Source organism: Hypomesus transpacificus, chromosome 6 (assembly GCF_021917145.1).
Source record: "Hypomesus transpacificus isolate Combined female chromosome 6, fHypTra1, whole genome shotgun sequence".
In the NCBI taxonomy this organism is placed as follows: Eukaryota; Metazoa; Chordata; class Actinopteri; order Osmeriformes; family Osmeridae; genus Hypomesus; species Hypomesus transpacificus.
Window position 1 is genome coordinate 1941466 of NC_061065.1, and position 5635 is coordinate 1947100.

Genomic DNA, 5635 nt, shown 5'->3' on the forward strand with positions numbered 1-5635 from the left:
TATATAAAGTATTACATTTCAGCCTGGCGACAATTGTAGCCAACATCGAAAATTATCAGGTATGAAGATTATACAACGTAACCTGTGGAAAGCCCATGGAGCGGTGTTAGCAAACGTGCTAACTTAGGACATTTATAAAGTAGCCTACTCCCAAAACATTGGCTAATAAAACAGCTTTGAAGTCGAAATCTGTGTTAGATGCTTAAATGTTAGAATGCTGCTGCGTGGTACAACTTGCTCTGCGCTCAGAATTATATCCATGACTTGGGTTTTACGAAAGCTCAATGGAAAATGTAGCGTCTAGCCTTAGCTAGAAACATGCACGTAAGCTTTAAAAAGTACATGAATATACTAAATGCAACTTAACTATATTTCCATGACTGTGTGAATCAACAAAGCGTGAATGTGCTGTACACAGAATCAGAACATTACTGAAAAGCTTCGTAGGCTAGCGACCAGTTGTCAAAAACTTTTTCCACACATGAAAAGTCGCTAGACAAACGTTTTCCTTGGTTAATGTAGACAGAGTAAATAGACAACGATTCGACTATTAGGGTAAGAAAAGTTAGCCAAAGCTGATTCCATCTACATTATTCAAACTTAAAACGTCTACAACTTCTGGGCCTATTCAGAAGCATTTGCTTACCGTCTCCGCCGCCTCTCCCCGGGCCACCTTCAACACCCGAGACACAGCTACAGAATCTCCACTGGGCCGTGGTGCTGAAAGAAGCGGAGCAGGGGACTTCGGAATCGGAGATTCAACGGCACCCAGGCCCTCTCTGTGTTAACCCTCGACTGGGGTAATATTACAACGTAATCCCCCGCTGTTTTGGAGACTCGGGAATACTTTTGACAACTATTATTCTACACCCCCTCAACTATCCCCTTTATTTTCTCGTTTCGTTTCTATAACTTCCAGATACGAATCAAAATACTGTCAGAGAATATGGCGGCTGCATTAGCAAGCGCCTATCGCGAGAGAGAGAGACCCGTGTTTTTTTTTGTTGAGGGGAAGGTTGTATGAGGGAGAGGAAGTGTGATTGCTAAATCTTCTGCTGAAGAGCCAAGCAAAGAAAAAGTTTTGTGGTATTAGAATGGAAACTATCAAAAGACAATGCAGGAGAATTACAGGTGGGGGCGGGTGCTTCAGATTCTCACTATGCTGCTGTAGACAGGTAGAATATAATAGCTACGTGGGATAATTCCACAAAAATAGCAATGTATAAACACTTAGGCCTATCATATCGTAGATATAAAGATATGTGTTATCTTTAAGGAAATTACGTTTGTGCAGGCATGTTCAGTTCTTGGGTTTAAATGTAGCTTTTCTTTGTCTTGTATTGTCTATGTATGTATGGTTAAAGTTAAATCATTTCTCTTGCGCCCTTAGTGCACATTTGACCTCGCTGCATAGATGCAGAAGCATAATGTTACCGTAGGTATGTAGCCTATGTCTCTTTACACCAAGCCAATGGGTTGCACATGGTTACTGTAGTGGGCGGGTCCATCTAAGGAGATGGTAGGTGGAGGTCAGCATGTATGGTTATGTGGGCGGAGCTCACCAAATTAACTTTTAATACAGCAATGGGTGACTGTAGTTTAGCGTAGGACTGACGCAAGTTTTGTAATGTATTACTAATCTTTTTTCGGTGTATGTTATTGCCATAGCCTTTACAACAATCGTTATTTTTTACATTAAAACATGTTTGATCGCAATAACATTTCAGTTAAAAAACGAATCAAACCATGTCTTGCCTAAAGATTTCCTGGGCCAGTCATGATTAGTGAAAACGTGGACATAAAGAAATCAGTTAGGTTGACTGACTGACAGCCCCTGTGGCCAATCAACGAACATTCTGTGTATGTATAATTCTGTTGTGAGGTAAATTAACTCATCAAGCGCATCACTTGGAATACGGATGGGCAGGATGTCGGACATGTCTGTTCTTTAATTAGCGCATGTGCAAAGGTCATGCTGGGTGAAATCATTATTTCTCCCCTTTGGTTGATGGCTCTTTTGCTGGTCTGTATCACTTGGTCAGCCCTCGGTTGAGTTTGTCTGTTAGGACATCGTAAACAGGTGTCCCATATTTTTTTTTAAACAGCTTAATTGATGTGGACCCAGTTTCTTGTTCTGTGGCATTATGAGTGAGAAAACAGACGCTTGTGGGATGCATCTTGTGAAGAAGTTGGAACACTTGTTTTTCAGTGGACTGGGTGGAAACATATGGCATCTTGTGTTTCTGCGTAATGGTGTGACTCACACACACACTCACACACACACACTCACTCATACACATACACACACTCACTCATGCGTACACACACACACACACACACACACACACAAAGTGCGCCTCCTGCTATCTGCCCAGACCTTGACCTCCTGACTCTGTGTTTGCAGCCAACACCCCCTAACCACAGAGCAGGCTCTCATCTCTCAGCACTCTTAACTACGTGGAAGGATTCATTTCTCACAGCAAAGGCTGCTACATGGGGGGGAGTTGGGGTGAGAATTGTGCAGATGGGGCAAAAAGTCAGCCAAAGATTATTTTGACAACTTTTCCCCTTCCCATGCCAACGTTACGTGGCATGGGGAGGTATTAAAATGTATTCCCTGAAACATTCCAGACGTCGGTTTTGTGTCATGCTCTAGGTGTCATTTGTCATCTAATCAATCAAAGATCAGGAAGGCGTGCATTCCCTGTCATTCTGACTTGTGTCACAGGGAAGAATGTTTCATAGAATGTCACAAGGAACTCTCCGTACTGATGCCAGACCCACATCCACCCCCTCATTCCACTTCATACCCTTCAGCCACATCCTCTGCAAAAGTGCAGTTCATGCAACAACAACAAAAGTATTCATTTGTTGCAGTCAACAATTATAGGCGATTGATTGTAGTGCTGTTGTGTAACACACTCCTCAGATAGAGTTCTTGTGAAGGCTGCAGCCACCCACATTCCCTGCACAGGAAGAGGATTTTTTCTCACAGTTTGAGGATGACCAGTCATGGATCAACAGTGAAGATTTCACTTGCAGGGTTTGGCTCTCGAGTCATTCTTCCACTTTGTACTGGCTTGTCCCGTGGCTCTCATGATGCAGGTATGGTTGGTGTTATTGTAACAAGTGTGACACAAGGCAGAGAAGACTGTCCCCTTGGGAGAGGTTTGTGTGTGTGTGTGTGTGTGTGTGTGTGTGTGGGGGGGGGCGGGGGGCGGTGAAGGGGGAGTCGAAAGGGGTTAGGAATGTAACCAAGTCATCTTAAGTGATCAGCTAAGGGGACATGTAGGACATAACATTCTAAACTGAGGTGAAGATCGACGCACTAGCAACTCATAATTCTTACACAAAAATCATCCACAGAACCATTATGAAATGAGGCCGGGTTGAGAATAAATATTAAATTCAAACCTTCTGCTAGCTTTTTGCACAGACCACTCATTCAGAATGACTCATTCATAATGTGTGGACATAATTCTTGGGCGGGTCTTTCATTTTGAGTAGATCTCATAATTTTGTGGGCATTAATCTTGTCAAAGAGACCAACAAAGCTGTGCTATGTCTGTGCAGCAGTGGGGTGAGGGCTGAGTTCCAGATGCTGATCTCTGGTTCCCACACGGTCAGACGGTGGTCAGACGGACCGTCTGACCGTGTGGAGATCAGCATTCCCTCCAACCTGAGGAGGCTGACGAAACACACTTCACCGCTGGCTCTGCAGTGGAGATGGACACACACGCAACCAGTAATCCACTCCACGGAGAGATTTTGCCTGGACCCGATGGGACGCACAAGGTTTTACATTAACCCTGGAGGTTGGAGTCCTCCTCCCAACCTTGCCCTACCAACTATTCCTCAGTGGCACTTAAGAGCAGCAGTCTCGTCGGTAACTGATGTCCACACAAGTCCTCCTTATCGCAGAGCCTTCACTAATGCAGTGGTCTCTCTCCACTGGGGCTGATAACGCAGGTGTTATGGGTCAGTCCCCCTGCAGGGGCCCCAGACATGTCATGAATCTGGGGATTTACGAGTGGAATGTGTCCCGTGTGTCTAGAGAAACAGTGTTAGCTGCCCTGGAGCAACCACTGCTGTGCTACCCAGAAGGCACTTGACCTCACTGACTGTAACACACAGGCACAACTGGAGTGTGTGTGCGTGTGTGTGTGTGGCTCAATCAGAAATCCAGGGAGGGGAATGGGATCATGTCTTTGTTAGTTCCTTCTGCTGAGGGTTGAGAGATCTGATATCCACCCCTGCTCATAAATTCCCTTGTGGTTTAAAAGCAGTCTTGAGCTGTGGGAGTTTACCTGCTTCCTTACCGTAGCTGGATCATTGATGCCAAATTCTCAGCTTGCCTGCACTGGTCCAACTGTCAAGTTACCAGCTATTAAAAGGATCCTGAAAGGGGCTCCCATTTGACGCTTCTCATGGAGTGTAAAGGGAATAATGATCACGGTGTGGACGGTAAATGTTTGTGTTGGATTATTGAAATAGCCCATGGCACAAACTTCTAAATAGCCGGTCATATATTTATAAATAAATACCAAACTGATGACATAAAAAACAGTACATAGGTGTTAGACTTAGGTCTGCTGAGTTAGTGACCTATATATGCCTCTGTTAGTTAGGTAAACGTCAGTTTAAATGTTTACTTGAAAAATGTTATTTTGAAAAGTTTATGACTCAATCCAGGTGGAAAGTGTGTTAACACATTTCTTATACTGCAGTTGTTAAAACAAACGTGAAACAGGGTAGTCCTACTCTGTCAGAGAAGACTTCTCTACTATTGAAAGAGGCTGAAGCATAAAAGTTTTATTACAATTGAGAATATATAAATAGGACCTTTTTTCATTTAACAGTCATTTGTACAATGAAATGAGGACAAAGTTGCTCGAAGCTCATGTTTTATATATTTTTTTTATTATTTCCTGCATTGTTATTGCAGCCTTACCTAGGAAAGCTATGGAGACAATACCTTTAGGCTGTGTGTGTATTTTGAATTCAAGTGTGAGCACACACACACACACACACATATATATACACAAAATACACAGAAAATGCATGAGTTGACAGATACCCAGACATGCAAAGCACTTTCTTGATGTACAATGAAACCTCTTATGAAAGCACACCATTCAAAGTGGATGCCTTTCATGTCTTAAGCAGGATGAAAGGGGCATCTTGACATCAATGCACTATGCACAAACAGTGTGACATTTCAAACAAGATTTGCATTTGGAATAGGGAAAGTCCAGTCCACTCAGTACATATTCTGCTCTGGTATGTTTGCCAGGTTTAACTGAGAGCACTATGTTTCTGGCTTCATAAGTGCTGTGTTTTACTGAAAGGTCTGATAATGGTTCTGTTTCACAAGAGCACCTTGCAAACAGTGTCTGTCTGTATATACTGTTGAGAGGGTAATAAGTGCTTTAAGTTATGGATTGGAAAAGACAGAAACATGCAACAATACTGAAGGAGAAATGTTCCAGGGTAAAGATCTAGGGCACTATGATTCATATGTGAATACTATCGTGTGCCTATAAATATCTACACATACATAAGAGAGCATAATCTGTCTTAAAACTTTCACATAACTGTCATAAGTTTAGTGTCTAAACAAGACATTAAAAAAACA